At 51.4% G+C, this 18264-nt stretch overlaps 1 protein-coding gene across 9 annotated transcripts in view; it reads right to left on the bottom strand.

The window, feature by feature from the left end:
* The window catches only part of LOC115166797 (transducin-like enhancer protein 3-B), a 64378-nt gene that overhangs the window by 23601 nt on the left and 22513 nt on the right, over nt 1-18264 (bottom strand). The gene's annotated exons all lie outside the window — the stretch shown is intronic.

Raw genomic sequence — 18264 nt, 5'->3', positions numbered from 1 at the left:
ATAGAGGGATAGGCCTGCACATACTGACGTATAGGGCAATATAAAAGTCTGGTCTTAAAATCAGTCTAATTTCTGTATTCTTTACAGACTGTGTAGTGTCCATTTAGCCAGTTTGCTACGCTCCACCTAGATGAAAACCAAAGCCATATCTACGAGACATCTAATATGTAAATAATGCGGTACTAAAATGTACACAGAGGTTTGAGCCAATGTGACTGCAGACAAATGCCCTCTGTGTGAAAAAAGGGACACACTCAAACCAAATGGAAATGTGAATTTGACACTCAAATCTGCAGCAAATAAAAACATGCAAAGTGAGCGAGTGGGTCCTCCAAATAGCAAATGTTTGGCCCAGAACAACAACAACACGGGTGCTGTAATACATGTTTTACATGAACCGTGTTTCCGGTGTCCAACAGATGACCATTTACGTAGGGTTTACTAGATGAGATATGCAAAACACCAACAGTAATCCATCTGTTAACCATTGATGTTGGACTTAGGTACAAATCTATGATCAGCTTTCCCTGCCCAAATCCCAACTTTAACCATTGGGGTGGAAACTTTCTAAACTGGTCTTAGATCAGTGTCTGGGGGCAACTTCATCCTGTCCTGTTAACCATTATCTAAGAACAAGGTGGTGCTAAAAAGCTAGTAGCTTCACACACTACCTAAAATAATGGGCACCTAGTTTGTATACTTGGTAATATTAACAATGAACAGATCCGTGATTACTTTGGAATGGGTTAACGTTCTGGAACATCATGTGCGAACTGTTTGTACACCAACTGTGCTGGTTGTCTGGAGAGCTAGATTAGTGCACCTGTGTTATGGGAAGCAATGGGAAACAGTGTGTAAACTGTTGTCTGTGCAGAGCTATATTACTGTATGAAACCATATAAACAGTTTGTATACAAACTGGCAGGTATGCAGTGTTGTATTGGGGGTTGTAAACCCTGTTGGAATATGTTGTTTATTGGAGCGCCCTCTCTCTCTCAGGTCACTCTGTGCCTGGGGAAGAGGACAGGTTAGCAGGTAGTATATCTCCTGAGATAACACTGGCCTGGGGAGGGGGACTGACTGACTACTGGGGAAAAAAATTCTGCCCCGGACGGGTCAGGGTGATTCGGTCAGGGTGCTCTCTGTGTGTGTGTGTGTGTGTGTGTGTGTGTGTGTATGTATGTATGTATGTATGTATGTATGTGTGTATGTGTGTATGTGTGTGTGTGTGTGTGTGTGTGTGTGTGTCGCTCCCTTTCTGGAGGACTGGGTATGTGAGTGTGTGTCGCTCAAGTTATTCCACAACAATCTCAACAAACCATTTCTGCATGGACCTCGCTTTGTGCATGGGGGTATTGTCATGCTGAAACAGGAAAGGGACTTCCCCAAAGTGTTGCCAAAAAGTTGGAAGCACAGAATCGTCTAGAATGTCATAGTATGCTGTAGCAATTTGATTTCCCGTCACTGCAACTAAGGGGCCTAGCCTGAACCATGAAAAACAGACCCAGACCATTATACCTCCTCCACCGAACTTTACAGTTGGCACTATGCATTCGGGCAGGTAGCGTTCTTCTGGAATCTGCAAAATCCAGATTCGTCCATCAGACTGCGAGATGGTGAAGCGTGATTCATCATTCCAGAGAACGCATTTCCATTGCTCCAGAGTCCAATGGCGGCAAGCTTTACACCACTCCAGCTGATGCTTGGCACTGCGAATGTTGACCTTAGGCTTGTGTGCGGCTGCTCGGCCATGGAAACCCATTTCATGAAGCTCCCAACAAACAGTTATTGTGCCGAAGTTGCTTCCAGAGGCAGTTTGGAACTCTGTAGTGAGTGTTGCAACCAAGGACAGACGATTTTTGCGCTCTTCAGCACTTGGCGGTCCCATTCTGTGAGCTTGTGTGGCCTACCCCTTTGCGGCTGTGACTTTGTTGCTCCTAGACCTTTCCACTTCACAATAACATCACTTACAGTTGAACGGGGCAGCTCTAGCAGGGCAGAAATATGACAAACTGTCTTGTTGGAAAGGTGGCATCCTATGACAGTGCCACATTGAAAGTCGCTGAGCTCTTTAGAAAGACCATTATACTGCCAATGTTTGTCTATGGAGACTGCATGGCTGCATGCTCGATTTTATACACCTGTCAGTAACAGATGTGGCTGAAATAGCCAAATCTATATCTATCTATCTATCTATCTATCTATCTATCTAATATATATATATATATACACACACACATATACATACACACATACACACACGTCTCTCTTCCTCTTCATCAGGGCTGAATTAAGTCTATGGATCTTCTTTCTCAGACAAACTACTCTGCATGTCTGTCCCTCATTGTAAAGATGACATAGTTGAGTCCCTTAGGTTTAAAGAAAACAGGGTTAAGTGTACACTTCTGTCCCTCTCCCTGTCAATTTAGTTTCTCCCTCTGATAGAAGTGTGTGTGTGATTGTGTGTATGTGCCTCCGTTTGACACTGGACATCGTTTAGTCAGACACACACATCAACTAGCCAAACCCTGCTGGCTTCTGATTACCGTCAGATATTTAATGACCTCCCTTCTTCCATCCCTCTATCCCTTGCTCTCTCCCCCACACAGTGGAAGCATGGAGATTGATTTCCTGCCATCTCTTCCTCCAACAAATAAAAGCCTGTTTTCATAGTGTGTGTGCGCGTGTGTGTATGTGTGCCAAGTTGCCGAGCTCAACAGCACTGCCCCTGCTTAATGGAAAAGGCGTGTGTCTGTCTGTCCACTGGACAGTAAAATTAAACCGCCTGGTGGCTGGGAGGAGAGGAGGAAGTAATTACCTTGGAAAAGGGGTCACTGTCTTGACTCATTTGCCTTAATTGAATTCCAATATCTGCCTCCGGCCGGCTTGACCCCACCTATGGGGCTGGCTAACTGCTAGCTAAGCGCTAAGGGCTTCAGGATAGCTACGGACAGCTAAGGGGTCATCTAGCTCAAACTAGTAAAAACAGCTTGCATGTTAGCTTTATATAATAGGGCGGGAGGAACATTAGATGTTCTAGGAACTTAGGAAGACGGGGTGTTATCATTTCAGAGTGTTCAGATTCCCAGATGGATCTGACTGCTCCTAGAAACACACAACATACTGTGCATCTGGTCAACTCATCAGCAAGCCCTTGGTTAACTGGATCAGGTGTGCCACGACTGGAATAGATCAAATAAGTGGAATGAGGAGAGCTTTGACTTTCAGAGTTAAGGAAGGGATTACCAGGTAAAGTCTTATTACGATTCAGCCACAACATGGTTAAGTTCTATAGCCTAGTTTCCATAGGCTCTAAGATGGTGTGTGTGTGGGGGTGGGGAGAGGATAAAACAGTAAGTGTAATCTCAGCTTCAGGACACTACTGGTGAGCCTGTAGAGGAATAAGAAGGCTGACAGGTAGCGATGAAGACTGCACTGGCTGGAGCCCCTTATCCAATTAAAAACATCCTTACTGGCAAAGTGGAATCAGAGCAAAGCCCCATGATCTGATCAGTGTTACCGCTCTAATCTCAGCCAGGTCTTTACGTTACCCTCTCTGTGAACATCTTAGTTCACAACCAACACCTGCCACTCTCTCTCAGTTCACAACCAACACCAGCCACTCTCTCTCAGTTCACAACCAACACCTGCCACTCTCTCTCAGTTCACAACCAACACCAGCCACTCTCTCTCAGTTCACAACCAACACCAGCCACTCTCTCTCAGTTCACAACCAACACCTGCCACTCTCTCTCAGTTCACAACCAACACCTGCCACTCTCTCTCAGTTCACAACCAACACCTGCCACTCTCTCTCAGTTCACAACCAACACCTGCCACTCTCTCTCAGTTCACAACCAACACCAGCCACTCTCTCTCAGTTCACAACCAACACCAGCCACTCTCTCTCAGTTCACAACCAACACCTGCCACTCTCTCTCAGTTCACAACCAACACCTGCCACTCTCTCTCAGTTCACAACCAACACCTGCCACTCTCTCTCAGTTCACAACCAACACCTGCCACTCTCTCTCAGTTCACAACCAACACCTGCACTCTCTCTCAGTTCACAACCAACACCTGCCACTCTCTCTCAGTTCACAACCAACACCTGCCACTCTCTCTCAGTTCACAACCAACACCTGCACTCTCTCTCAGTTCACAACCAACACCTGCCACTCTCTCTCAGTTCACAACCAACACCTGCCACTCTCTCTCAGTTCACAACCAACACCTGCCACTCTCTCTCAGTTCACAACCAACACCTGCCACTCTCTCTCAGTTCACAACCAACACCTGCCACTCTCTCTCAGTTCACAACCAACACCTGCCACTCTCTCTCAGTTCACAACCAACACCTGCCACTCCTCTCAGTTCACAACCAACACCTGCCACTCTCTCTCAGTTCACAACCAACACCTGCCACTCTCTCTCAGTTCACAACCAACACCTGCCACTCTCTCTCAGTTCACAACCAACACCTGCCACTCTCTCTCAGTTCACAACCAACACCTGCCACTCTCTCTCAGTTCACAACCAACACCAGCCACTCTCTCTCAGTTCACAACCAACACCTGCCATTCTCTCAGCCATTGCAGGAGGGGGGCCCCTTGAAGAACTGATTGCTGACTGACCGACAAGCTGCTGACCAGTGGGAAAGTATGTATAACTGTCAGACGTATGTAGAATTGAAGATAAATGAATCAAAACCAACATGGTAACTGGAAAATCAAATAGACAGTGCATCACATAAGGTACATCAACTCATAATGAAAAACCAGTGGTGACAGAGGCAACGCTGCACGTGGGAGGGGTATGGTGGTGACATAGTGTGGCAAGCTAGTGCCCCCCTCCAAACATCCTCTACCAGGACCCTACAGTAACCATCCCCTACCAGGACACAACAGTAACCATCCTCTACCAGGACCCTACAGTAACCATCCTCTACCAGGACACTACAGTAACCATCCTCTACCAGGACCCTACAGTAACCATCCCCTACAGTAACCATCCCCTACCAGGACCCTACAGTAACCATCCCCTACCAGGACCCTACAGTAACCATCCTCTACCAGGACCCTACAGTAACCATCCTCTACCAGGACCCTACAGTAACCATCCCCTACCAGGACCCTACAGTAACCATCCCCTACCAGGACCCTACAGTAACCATCCCCTACAGTAACCATCCTCTACCAGGACCCTACAGTAACCATCCCCTACCAGGACCCTACAGTAACCATCCCCTACCAGGACCCTACAGTAACCATCCCCTACCAGGACCCTACAGTAACCATCCCCTACCAGGACACTACAGTAACCATCCCCTACAGTAACCAGCCTCTACCAGGACACTACAGTAACCATCCTCTACCAGGACACTACAGTAACCATCCCCTACCAGGACACTACAGTAACCATCCCCTACCAGGACCCTACAGTAACCATCCTCTACCAGGACCCTACAGTAACCATCCCCTACCAGGACCCTACAGTAACCATCCCCTACCAGGACCCTACAGTAACCATCCCCTACCAGGACCCTACAGTAACCATCCCCTACAGTAACCATCCTCTACCAGGACCCTACAGTAACCATCCTCTACCAGGACCCTACAGTAACCATCCTCTACCAGGACCCTACAGTAACCATCCTCTACCAGGACCCTACAGTAACCATCCCCTACCAGGACCCTACAGTAACCATCCCCTACAAGGACCCTACAGTAACCATCCCCTACCAGGACCCTACAGTAACCATCTTCTACCAGGGCCCTACAGTAACCATCCCCTACCAGGACCCTACAGTAACCATCCCCTACAGTAACCATCCTCTACCAGGACCCTACAGTAACCATCCCCTACAGTAACCATCCTCTACCAGGACCCTACAGTAACCATCCTCTACCAGGACCCTACAGTAACCATCCTCTACCAGGACCCTACAGTAACCATCCTCTACCAGGACCCTACAGTAACCATCCCCTACCAGGACCCTACAGTAACCATCCCCTACAAGGACCCTACAGTAACCATCCCCTACAAGGACCCTACAGTAACCATCCCCTACCAGGACCCTACAGTAACCATCCTCTACCAGGACCCTACAGTAACCATCCCCTACCAGGACACTACAGTAACCATCCCCTACAGTAACCATCCCCTACAGTAACCATCCTCTACCAGGACACTACAGTAACCATCCTCTACCAGGACCCTACAGTAACCATCCTCTACCAGGACCCTACAGTAACCATCCCCTACCAGGACCCTACAGTAACCATCCCCTACCAGGACCCTACAGTAACCATCCCCTACCAGGACCCTACAGTAACCATCCCCTACCAGGACCCTACAGTAACCATCCCCTACCAGGACCCTACAGTAACCATCCCCTACCAGGACCCTACAGTAACCATCCCCTACCAGGACCCTACAGTAACCATCCCCACCAGGACCCTACAGTAACCATCCCCTACCAGGACCCTACAGTAACCATCCCCTACCAGGAACCTGCAGTAACCATCCCCTACCAGGACCCTGCAGTAACCATCCCCTACCAGGACCCTACAGTAACCATCCCTACCAGGAACCCTACAGTAACCATCCCCTACCAGGGACCCTACAGTAAACATCCCTACGCAGGACCCTACATACATCCCTACCAGGACCCTACAGTAACCATCCCCTACCAGGACCCTACAGTAAACCATCCCCTACCAGGACCCTAGAGTAACCATCCCCTACAAGGACCCTAAGTAGTAACCATCCCCTACCAGACCCTACAGTAACCATCCCCTACCAGGAACCTACAGTAACCATCCCCTACCAGGACCCTACAGTAAACATCCCCTACCAGGACCCTACAGTAAACATCCCCTACAGTAACCTCCTCTACCAGTACCCTACAGTAACCATCCCTACCAGGACCCTACATTAACCATCCTCTACCAGGACCCTACAGTAACCATCCTCTACCAGGACCCTACAGTAACCATCCCTACAGTAACCATCCTCTACCATGGACCCTACAGTAACCATCCTCCTACCAGGACCCTACAGTAACCATCCTCTACCAGGATACCTACAGTAGCCATCCCCTACCAGGAACCCTACATTAACCATCCCCTACCAGGTACCCTACATTAACCATCCTCTACCAGACCTACAGTAACCACCCCTACCAGACCCTACATTAACCGTCCCTACCAGTACCCTACAGTAACCAGTCCCCTACCAGGACCCTACAGTAACCATCCCCTACCAGGACCCTACAGTAACCATCCCCTACCAGACCCTACAGTAATCATCCCTACCAGGACCCTACAGTAACCATCCCCTACCAGGACCCTACAGGAACGCATCCCCTACCAGGCCCTACAGTAACCATCCCCTACCAGGACCCTACAGTAACCATCCCCTACCAGACCCTACAGTAACCAGCCCCTACCAGGACCCTACAGTAACCATGCCCTACCAGGACCCTACATTAACCATCCCCTACCAGGACCCTACAGTAACCATACCCCTACCAGGACCCTAGAGTAACCATCCCCTACCAGGACCCTAGAGTAACCATCCCCTACCAGGACCCTAGAGTAACCATCCTCTACCAGGACCCTACAGTAACCATCCCCTACCAGGACCCTACAGTAACCATCCCCTACCATGGACCCTAAAGTAACTATCCCCTACCAGGACCCTAGAGTAACCATCCCCTACCAGGACCCTACAGTAACCATCCCCTACCAGGACCCTACAGTAACCATCCCCTACCAGGACCCTACAGTAACTATCCCCTACCAGGACCCTACAGTAACTATCCCCTACCAGGACCCTAGAGTAACCATCCCCTACCAGGACCCTACAGTAACCATCCCCTACCAGGACCCTACAGTAACCATCCCCTACAGTAACCATCCTCTACCAGGACCCTACAGTAACCATCCCCTACAGTAACCATCCTCTACCAGGACCCTACAGTAACCATCCCTTACCAGGACCCTACAGTAACATCCTCTAGCCAGGACCCTACAGTAACCATCCCCTACCAGGACCCTACAGTAACCATCCCTACAGTAACCATCCTCTACCAGGACCCTACAGTAACCATCCCCTACCAGGACCCTACAGTAACCATCCTCTACCAGGACCCTACAGTAGCCATCCCCTACCAGGACCCTACATTAACCGTCCTCTACCAAGACACTACAGTAACCGTCCCCTACCAGGACCCTACATTAACCATCCCCTACCAGGACACTACAGTAACCATCCCCTACCAGGACCCTACAGTAACCATCCCCTACCAGGACCCTACAGTAACCATCCCTACCAGGAACCCTACAGTAACCATCCCCTACCAGGACCCTACAGTAACCATCCCCTACCAGGACCCTACAGTAACCATCCCCTACCAGGACCCTACAGTAACCATCCCCTACCAGGACCCTACAGTAACCATCCCCTACCAGGACCCTACAGTAACCATCCCCTACCAGGACCCTACAGTAACCATCCCCTACCAGGACCCTACAGTAACCATCCCCCTACCAGGACCCTACAGTAACCATCCCCTACCAGGACCCTAGAGTAACCATCCCCTACCAGGACCCTAGAGTAACCATCCTCTACCAGGACCCTACAGTAACCATCCCCTACCAGGACCCTACAGTAACCATCCCCTACCAGGACCTACAGTAACCATCCCCTACCAGGACCCTACAGTAACCCATCCCCTCAGTACCATCTTACAGGACCCTACAGTAACCATCCCTTACCAGGACCCTACAGTCACCATCCTCTACCAGGACCCTCCCAGTAACCATCACCTACAGGACCCTACAGTAACCATCCCCTACAGTAACCATCCTCTACCAGGACCCTACAGTAACCATCCCCTACCAGGACCCTACAGTAACCATCCCCTACAGTAACCATCCTCTACCAGGACCCTACAGTAACCATCCCTTACCAGGACCCTACAGTAACCATCCCCTACCAGGACACTACAGTAACCATCCCCTACAAGGACCCTACAGTAACCATCCCCTACCAGAACCCTACAGTAACCATCCCCTACCAGGACCCTACAGTAACCATCCTCTACCAGGACCCTACAGTAACCATCTCCTACCAGGACACTACAGTAACCATCCCCTACAGTAACCATCCCCTACAGTAACCATCCTCTACCAGGACACTACAGTAACCATCCCCTCCCAGGACACTACAGTAACCATCCCCTACCAGGACCCTACAGTAACCATCCCCTACCAGGACCCTACAGTAACCATCCCCTACCAGGACCCTAGAGTAACCATCCCCTACCAGGACCCTACAGTAACCATCCCCTACCAGGACCCTACAGTAACCATCTCCTACCAGGACCCTACAGTAACCACCCTACCAGGACCCTACAGTAACCATCCCCTACCAGGACCCTACAGTAACCATCCCCTACCAGGACCCTACAACCATCCCTACAGTAACCATCCTCTACCAGGACCCTACAGTAACCATCCTCTACCAGGACCCTACAGTAACCATCCTCTACCAGGACCCTACAGTAACCATCCTCTACCAGGACCCTACAGTAACCATCCTCTACCAGGACCCTACAACCATCCCCTACCAGGACCCTACAGTAACCATCCCCTACAAGGACCCTACAGTAACCATCCCCTACCAGGACTCTACAGTAACCATCTTCTACCAGGGCCCTACAGTAACCATCCCCTACCAGGACCCTACAGTAACCATCCCCTACAGTAACCATCCTCTACCAGGACCCTACAGTAACCATCCCCTACAGTAACCATCCTCTACCAGGACCCTACAGTAACCATCCTCTACCAGGACCCTACAGTAACCATCCTCTACCAGGACCTTAGAGTAACCATCCTCTACCAGGACCCTACAGTAACCATCCTCTACCAGGACCCTACAGACACCATCCCTACCAGGACCCTACAGTAAACCATCCCTACAAGGACCCTACAGTAACCATCCCTACCAGGACCCTACAGTAACCATCCCCTACCAGGACCCTACAGTAACCATCCCTACCAGGACCCTACAGTAACCATCCTCTACCAGGACCCTACAGTAACCATCCCCTACCAGGACACTACAGTAACCATCCTACAGTAACCATCCCTACAGTAACCATCCCCTACCAGGACACTACAGTAACCATCCTCTACCAGGACCTACAGTAACCATCCTACCAGGACTACAGTAACCATCCCTACCAGGACCCTACAGTAACCATCCCTACCAGGACCCTACAGTAACCATCCCCTACCAGGACCCTACAGTAACCATCCCCTACCAGGACCCTACAGTAACCATCCCCTACAGGACCCTACAGTAACCATCCCCTACCAGGAACCTGCAGTAACCATCCCCTATCAGGACCCTGCAGTAACCATCCCTACCAGGACCCTACAGAACCCATCCCCTACCAGACCCTACAGTAACCATCCCCTTCCAGGACCCTACAGTAAACATCCCTACCAGGACCCTACAAACCATCCCCTACCGGACCCTACAGTAACCATCCCCTACCAGGACCCTACAGTAACCATCCCTACCAGGACCCATAGAGTAACCATCCCCTACCAGGACCCTAGAGTAACCATCCCCTACCAGGACCCTACAGTAACCATCCCCTACCAGGACCCTACAGTAACCATCCCCTACCAGGACCCTACAGTAACCATCCCCTACAGTAACCATCCTCTACCAGGACCCTACAGTAACCATCCCTTACCAGGACCCTACAGTAACCATCCTCTACCAGGACCCTACAGTAACCATCCCCTACCAGGACCCTACAGTAACCATCCCTACAGTAACCATCCTCTACCAGGACCCTACAGTAACCATCCCCTACCAGGACCCTACAGTAACCATCCTCTACCAGGACCCTACAGTAGCCATCCCCTACCAGGACCCTACATTAACCATCCCCTACCAGGACCCTACATTAACCGTCCTCTACCAAGACACTACAGTAACCGTCCCCTACCAGGACCCTACATTAACCGTCCCCTACCAGGACCCTACAGTAACCGTCCCCTACCAGGACCCTACAGTAACCGTCCCCTACCAGGACCCTACAGTAACCGTCCCCTACCAGGACCCTACAGTAACCATCCCCTACCAGGACCCTACAGTAACCATCCCCTACCAGGACCCTACAGTAACCATCCCTACCAGGACCCTACAGTAACCATCCCCTACCAGGACCCTACAGTAACCATCCCCTACCAGGACCCTACAGTAACCATCCCCTACCAGGACCCTACAGTAACCATCCCTACCAGGACCCTACAGTAACCATCCCCTACCAGGACCTACAGAACCATCCCTACCAGGACCCTACAGTAACCATCCTCTACCAGGACCCTACAGTAACCATCCCCTACCAGGACCCTACAGTAACTATCCCCTACCAGGACCCTAGATAACCATCCCCTACCAGGACCCTACAGTAACCATCCCCTACCAGGACCCTACAGTAACCATCCCCTACCAGGACCCTACAGTAACCATCCCCTACCAGGACCCTACAGTAACTATCCCCTACAGGACCCTAGAGTACCATCCCTACCAGGACCCTACAGTAACCATCCCTACCAGGACCCTACAGTAACCATCCCCTACAGTAACCATCCTCTACCGGACCCTACAGTAACCATCCCCTACAGTAACCATCCTCTACCAGGACCCTACAGTAACCATCCCTTACCAGGACCCTACAGTAACCACCTCTACCAGGACCCTACAGTAACCATCCCTACCAGGACACTACAGTAACCATCCCCTACAGTAACCATCCTCTACCAGGACCCTACAGTAACCATCCCCTACCAGGACCCTACAGTAACCATCCTCTACCAGGACCCTACAGTAGCCATCCCCTACCAGGACCCTACATTAACCATCCTCTACCAAGACACTACAGTAACCATCCCCTACCAGGACCCTACATTAACCGTCCTCTACCAGGACCCTACAGTAACCATCCCTTCCCAGGACCCTACAGTAACCATCCCCTACCAGGACACTACAGTAACCATCCCCTACCAGGACCCTACAGTAACCATCCCCTACCAGGACCCTACAGTAACCATCCCCTACCAGGACCCTACAGTAACCATCCCCTACCAGGACCCTACAGTAACCTCCCCTACCAGGACCCTACAGAACCACCTACCAGGACCCTACATAACCATCCCCTACCAGACCCTACAGTACCATCCCCTACCAGGACCCTACAGTAACATCCCTACCAGGACCTACAGTAACCATCCCCTACCGGACCCTACAGTAACCATCCCCTAAATTAACCATCCTCTACCAGACCCTACAGTAACCATCCCCTTACCAGGACCCTACAGTAACCATCCTCTACCAGGACCCCTACAGTAACCATCACCTACCAGGACCCTACAGTACCATCCCCTACAGAACCACCTCTACCAGGACCCTACAGTAACCATCCCTACCAGGACCCTACGGTAACCCATCCCCTACAGTAACCATCCTCTACCAGGACCCTACAGTAACATCCTTACCAGACCCTACAGTAACCATCCCTACCAGGAACCTACAGTAACCATCCCCTACCAGGACACTACAGTAACCATCCCCTACAAGGCCTCCAGTAACAATCCCCTATCAGAACCCTACAGTAACCATCCCCTACCAGGACCTACAGTAACCATCCTCTACCAGGACCCTACAGTAACCATCCCCTACAGTAACCATCCCTACCAGGACCCTACAGTAACCATCCCTACCAGGACCCTACAGTAACCATCCCTTACCAGGACCCTACAGTAACCATCCTCTACCAGGACCCTACAGTAACCATCCCCTACCAGGACCCTACAGTAACCATCCCCTACATAACCATCCCCTACCAGGACCCTACAGTAACCCCCTACCAGGACCCTACAGTAACCATCCTCTACCAGGACCCTACAGTAACCATCCCCTACCAGGACCCTACATTAACCATCCCCTACCAGGACCCTACATTAACCGTCCTCTACCAAGACACTACAGTAACCGTCCCCTACCAGGACCCTACATTAACCGTCCCCTACCAGGACCCTACAGTAACCGTCCCCTACCAGGACCCTACAGTAACCGTCCCCTACCAGGACCCTACAGTAACCGTCCCTACCAGGACCCTACAGTAACCATCCCTACAGGACCCTACAGTAACCCTCCCCTACCAGGACCCTACAGTACATCCCCTACCAGGACCCTACAGTAACCATCCCCTACCAGGACCCTACAGTAACCATCCCCTACCAGGACCCTACAGTAACCACCCCTACCAGGACCCTACAGTAACCATCCCCTACCAGGACCCTACAGTAACCATCCCCTACCAGGACCCTACAGTAACCATCCCTACCAGGACCCTACAGTAACCATCCTCTACCAGGACCCTACAGTAACCATCCCCTACCAGGACCCTACAGTAACTATCCCCTACCAGGACCCTAGAGTAACCATCCCCTACCAGGACCCTACAGTAACCACCCCCAGGACCCTACAGTAACCATCCCTACCAGGACCCTACAGTAACCATCCCCTACCAGACCTACAGTACATCCCCTACAGGACCCTACAGTAACTACCCTACCAGGACCTAGAGTAACCATCCCCTACCAGGACCCTACAGTAACCATCCCCTACCAGGACCCTACTAACCATCCCCTACAGTAACCATCCTCTACCAGACCCTACAGTAAACCCATCCCCTACAGTAACCATCCTCTACCAGGACCCTACATAACCATCCCTACCAGGACCCTACAGTAACCATCCCTACCAGGACCCTACAGTAACCATCCCCTAACCAGGACACTACAGTAAAATCCCTACAGTAAACCATCCTCTACCAGGACCCTACAGTACCATCCCCTACCAGGACCCTACAGTAACCATCCCTACCAGGACCCTACAGTAGCCATCCCCTACCAGGACCCTACATTAACCATCCTCTACCAAGACACTACAGTAACCATCCCCTACCAGGACCCTACATTAACCGTCCTTACCAGACCCTACAGTAACCATCCTTCCCAGGACCCTACAGTAACCATCCCCTACCAGGAACACTACAGTAACCATCCCCTCCAGGACCCTACAGTAACCAGCCCCTACCAGGACCCTACAGTAACCATCCCCTACCAGACCTACATAAACATCCCCTACCAGGACCCTACAGTAACCATCCCTACCAGGACCCTACAGTAACCATCCCCTACCAGGACCCTACAGTAACCATCCCCTACCAGGACCCTACAGAACCATCCCCTAAGGACCCTACAGTAACCATCCCTACCAGGACCCTACAGTAACCATCCCCTACCAGGACCCTACAGTAACCATCCCCTAAATTAACCATCCTCTACCAGGACCCTACAGTAACCATCCCTTACCAGGACCCTACAGTAACCATCCTCTACCAGGACCCTACGTAACCTCACCTACCAGGACCCTACAGTAACCATCCCCTACAGTAACCATCCTCTACCAGGACCCTACAGAAAACCATCCCCTACCAGGACCCTACAGTAACCATCCCCTACAGTAACCATCCTCTACCAGGACCCTACAGTAACCATCCCTTACCAGGACCCTACAGTAACCATCCCCTACCAGGACACTACAGTAACCATCCCCTACCAGGACACTACAGTAACCATCCCCTACAAGGACCCTACAGTAACCATCCCCTATCAGAACCCTACAGTAACCATCCCCTACCAGGACCCTACAGTAACCATCCTCTACCAGGACCCTACAGTAACCATCTCCTACCAGGAACCCAGTAACCATCCCCTACAGAACCATCCCCTACAGTAACCATCCTCTACCAGGACACTACAGTAACCATCCTCTACCCAGGACCCTACAGTACCATCCCCTACCAGGACCCTATAGTAACCATCCCCTACCAGGACCCTACAGTAACCATCCCCTACCAGACCCTACAGTAACCATCCCCTACCAGGACCCTACAGTAAACCACCCCTACCAGGACCCTACAGTAACCATCCCTACCAGGACCCTACAGTAACCATCCCCTACCAGGACCCTACAGTAACCATCCCCTACCAGGACCCTAGGACCCTACAGTAACCATCCCCTACCAGGACCCTACAGTAACCATCCCCTACCAGGACCCTAGGACCCTACAGTAACCATCCCCTACCAGGACCCTACAGTAACCATCCCCTACCAGGACCCTACAGTAACCATCCCCTACCAGGACCCTACAGTAACCATCCCCTACCAGGACCCTACAGTAACCATCCCCTACCAGGACCCTACAGTAACCATCCCCTACCAGGACACTACAGTAACCATCCCTACAGTAACCATCCCCTACAGTAACCATCCTCTACCAGGACACTACAGTAACCATCCCCTACAGTAACCATCCTCTACCAGGACCCTACAGTAACCATCCCCTACCAGGACCCTACAGTAACCATCCCCTACCAGGACCCTACAGTAACCATCCCCTACCAGGACCCTACAGTAACCATCCCCTACAGGACCCTACAGTAACCATCCCCTACCAGGACCCTACAGTAACCATCCCCTACCAGGACCCTACAGTAACCATCCCCACCAGGACCCTACAGTAACCATCCCCTACCAGGACCCTACAGTAACCATCCCCTACCAGGAACCTGCAGTAACCATCCCCTACCAGGACCCTGCAGTAACCATCCCCTACCAGGACCCTACAGTAACCATCCCCTACCAGGACCCTACAGTAACCATCCCCTACCAGGACCCTACAGTAAACATCCCTACCAGGACCCTACAGTAACCATCCCCTACCAGGACCCTACAGTAACCATCCCCTACCAGGACCCTACAGTAACCATCCCCTACCAGGACCCTAGAGTAACCATCCCCTACCAGGACCCTAGAGTAACCATCCCCTACCAGGTAACCATCCCCTACAGGACCTACATAACCATCCTCCTACCAGGACCCTTACAGTAACCATCCTCTATTCCATGACCCTACATTTAACCATCCCTCTACAGTAACCAACCTCTACAGTACACTACAGTACCCTCTACCATGACACTAAGTACCATCCCGTACAGTAACCATCCTCCTACCAGCGACCCTACAGTAACCATCCCGTCTACCAGGACCCTACAGTAACCATCCCCTACCAGGACCATACAGTAACCATTCCCATACCAGGGACCACTACAGTAACCATCCCCTACCAGGACCCTACAGTCACCATCCACTACCAAGGACCCTAACAGTAACCATCCCCCTACCACGGACCCCTACCCAGTAACCATCCTCCTACCAAGGGACCCTACAGTAACCATCCCCTACCAGGACCCTACAGTAACCATGCCCTTACCAGGACCCTACAGTAACCATTCCCTTACCAGGACCCTACAGTAACCATCCTCTACCAGGACCCTCCAGTAAACCATCCTCTCTACCAGGACCCTACAGTAACCATCCACTACCAGGACCCATGACAGTAACCATACCATACCAGGACCCTACAGTAACCATCCCCCTACCAGGACCCTACAGTAACCATCCCCTACCAGGACCCTACAGTAACCATCCACCTACCAAGGACCTACAGTAACCATCCCCTACCAGGACCCTACAGTAACCATCCCCTACCAGGACCCTACAGTAACCATCCCCTACCAGGACCCTACAGTAACCATCCCTACCAGGACCCTACAGTAACCATCCTCTACCAGGACCCTACAGTAACCATCCCCTACCAGGAACCTACAGTAACCATCCCCTACCAGGACCCTACAGTAACCATCCCCTACCAGGACCCTACAGTAACCATCCCCTACCAGGACCCTACAGTAACCATCCCCTACCAGGACCCTACAGTAACCATCCCCTACCAGGACCCTACAGTAACCATCCCCTACCAGGACCCCACAGTAACTATCCTCTACCAGGACCCTACAGTAACCATCACCTACAGTAACCATCCCCTACCAGGACCCTACAGTAACCATCCCCTACAGTAACCATCCTCTACCAGGACCCTACAGTAACCATCCTCTACCAGGACCCTACAGTAACCATCCCCTACAGTAACCATCCTCTACCAGGACCCTACAGTAACCATCCCCTGCAGTAACCATCCCCTACCAGGACCCTACAGTAACCATCCCCTACCAGGACCCTACAGTAACCATCCTCTACCAGGACCCTACAGTAACCATCCCCTAAAAGGACCCTACAGTAACCATCCCCTACCAGGACCCTACAGTAACCATCCCCTACCAGGACCCTACAGTAACCATCCCTTACAGTAACCATCCTCTACCAGGACCCTACAGTAACCATCCCCTACCAGGACCCTACAGTAACCATCCCCTACAGTAACCATCCCCTACCAGGACCCTACAGTAACCATCCCTACCAGGACCCTACATTAACCATCCTCTACCAGGACCCTACAGTAACCATCCTCTACCAGGACCCTACAGTAACCATCCCTACCAGGACCCTACAGTAACCATCCCCTACCAGGACCCTACAGTAACCATCCCCTACAGTAACCATCCTCTACCAGGACACTACAGTAACCATCCCCTACCAGGACCCTACAGTAACCATCCTCTACCAGGACCCTACAGTAACCATCCTCTACCAGGACCCTACAGTAACCATCCCCTACCAGGACCTTACAGTAACCATCCCCTACCAGGACCCTACAGTAACCATCCCCTACCAGGACCCTACAGTAACCATCCCCTACCAGGACCCTACAGTAACCCATCCTCTACCAGGACACTACAGTAACCATCCTCTACCAGGACCCTACAGTAACCATCCCCTACCAGGACCCTACAGTAACCATCCCCTACAGTAACCATCCTCTACCAGGACGCTACAGTAACCATCCCCTACAGTAACCATCCCCTACCAGGACCCTACAGTAACCATCCCCTACAAGGACCCTACAGTAACCATCCTCTACCAGGACCCTACAGTAACCATCCCCTACCAGGACCCTACAGTAACCATCATCTACCAGGACACTACAGTAACCATCCCCAACAGTAACCATCCCCTACCAGGACCCTACAGTAACCATCCCTACCAGGACCCTACAGTAACCATCCCCTACCAGGACACTACAGTAACATCCTCTACCAGGACCCTACAGTAACCATCCCCTACCAGGACCCTACAGTAACCATC

This window comes from Salmo trutta, chromosome 29 (genome assembly GCF_901001165.1).
Source record: "Salmo trutta chromosome 29, fSalTru1.1, whole genome shotgun sequence".
Taxonomy (NCBI): Eukaryota; Metazoa; Chordata; class Actinopteri; order Salmoniformes; family Salmonidae; genus Salmo; species Salmo trutta.
The sequence above is the reverse complement of the archived record's forward strand: the minus strand, read 5'-3'. Positions and strand labels throughout refer to the sequence as shown.